Source organism: Galeopterus variegatus, unplaced genomic scaffold (assembly GCF_000696425.1).
Source record: "Galeopterus variegatus unplaced genomic scaffold, G_variegatus-3.0.2 Scaffold6481, whole genome shotgun sequence".
Classification (NCBI taxonomy): domain Eukaryota; kingdom Metazoa; phylum Chordata; class Mammalia; order Dermoptera; family Cynocephalidae; genus Galeopterus; species Galeopterus variegatus.
Genome location: NW_007732592.1, coordinates 30750 through 33182, shown reverse-complemented (window position 1 = coordinate 33182; position 2433 = coordinate 30750).

Here is a 2433-nt window from a genome sequence, read left to right as displayed (position 1 = left end):
GTGCTACATGCCCACTGCCATCCATCCAGGGATTCTGCATGTCATTCTTACTGCAGCACATGGACTGATAGAACAGCCGTCACCTTGAACATCACTAGTTGCTACAGCAGAAGAAAAGAGTAACTATGAAGGGAAAGAGTGCCTGATTTACTGGAAGCCACTGGCCTCTGCTATTCTCCTTTTTTATTTTTATTTATTTATTTATTTTGTCTAACTTCTTTTCTATCTTTTATGTATATGTTTATTATTTTAGCTCACACTTATGAGTGAGAACATATGGTATTTCTCTTTCCGTGCCTGGCTTATTTCACTTAATATGATTTTCTATTTTCTTTTCAGAATGTCTCTCCAGGTTTTTGTCATCTCCTGTGTTTAGAAACCAAAGTTCTGACCTCTGGCTGCTGCACAACAGAAAAAGTATGCCCTGCATCCACTGTCCAATAGGATTTGGGGATGCTGAAACATCGTCAGTGGCTAGGCAGAAAACATCAGATCAGGTTGAGAGTGATGGGGGAAAACCAAACAGCCCTGCAGTGGGGTAAGACTGGGGGAAGGGCCTGAAAAGAGAAAGGAAAAGCAGTACAAACCCAGACTTGAGTGAACTGCTTTTACATTTCCAAGTTTATTTACACCCCCTACTTTCTTAGAACATCATGATGTCATTTCTGGGAAGGCAAGAGGAAGAGCAGATGCTTAAAAGCTGCTTAAAATTAGATCACTCTCTCCTCATACCCTTTCCTTCTTTGCCCTTCTCACCTCAGTAGTCTACACAATTTCGGTGCCAATGTCCACATTATAAGGGGCAGCAAGGAGAGCTTGGCCAGAGGTGCCAGGAAGAGGAGCCCGGGAATGACATTTCAGGAAAGATATTTGTCTGTTGATGCCCCCCCGATCTGTACCACAGCCCCAACCTAAGCTGCAGATGTGCACATCTAGCTGAGTCCATGCATGGTTCCCAGAATTCCCCTCATATCCTTAAATGCACCAAGCTCCCTGCCATCTCCAGGCTGCTGAGCATGTCTTTCCCTCCAACTCTACCCCAACAGCATGAATTTATAAGAATACACAGTGTAAGCAGCATGTCCTTCAGGAAGTCTTCCCTAACTCTCTTCCTCCCCATCCTGGGTTGTGTGCCCATCTTCTGTCCTCCCGTACTTCCCCCAAAAGCCGTTCAGAGCACATTTCTCCAGCAATAGGATCATCTGCTTGTCTGTCACCCCCAGTAAACAGTAGGAATCTTGAGGGTCATGATCGTGTCTTAATTAACTCGCATCTTCAGCGCTGCCCCAGCATGCTGTCTGGCACAGGAAATACTTAATAAATACTCACTAAATGCATGAATGAACATGTAAATGAATAACAAAAATGGGGAAATAATATTTAGTGAGTACTTATATTTCAGGATATATTATTAAACGGTACCTCATTCAGCATTCTAATGAGGAAAGTATTTGTTTCCTTGGTGATAAGCAAGAAGCTAACTCACCCACAGTCATCTTAGTAGTAATTGGTAAACAAGGGTTCAAATGCAAATCTCTATTTCTATAGTCCTCTTCTTCCTATCATATTGTGTTGCTTCAGTAGAAAGAAAAGAAAGGAAACAAGCACCACTGAAGTTGGGGATTTCCTGCATGGGGTTACTACAAGGACAACCTCGGGATACTCCCAGGAGAAATGAGTCCAAAAGATTCCCTACCCAGAAAGGACCTGGATTCTGAGAAGCAGTGCCCTTTCAAGGAACATGGACAACAAAGCTGGACTCTGAGCGCTCTCTCTCTCTCTCTCTCTCTCTCTCTCTTCTCCTTCCTTCCTACGTGAAATTTCCTCTCTGCCCAAGGTGCTCTCTCTCTCTCTCTCTCTCTTCTCCTTCCTTCCTACGTGAAATTTCCTCTCTGCCCAAGGCCAGGGCGAGGGCTATCCCAGACAACCTAGTTCACCTTTGGTGACCACAGGCAGGATTTCTTCTTGGGACCTGATTTCCTCCTTGATTACTACCTAAGTGTTAATTGGACTTTTTCCCCTCAATGTCACAATAAATTCTTTCAAAGGCAAAAAGACCTCTTTTCATTTGTCCCTCCAACAAATTCAGAAAACCAGCCAATGTGAGAGATCATGCTATGGACATCTTGGCAATGTCTCAGATATCTACAAACCTCCCAGCTTGGCTCTCACTAATGAGGTGGTCTTGGATTGATCACTGCCCCCATTGAAGCCTCCTTGGAACAAAGATCTCTTTCTGGTATTTTTAGTAATGTCCATGAAAGAGTTACTAAAACTACTTTGAGATCTAAAATATTGCTTCAGAAATGCCAGCCAAACTCAGCCAAAAATCTACTGTGAATTCTCATTTGTAGGTGGTAGGGAAAAAATTTGCACTCAAAGCAGAGCAGTTTGGAAATACCTATCAATATTTAAAAAGGACATGCCAAACCA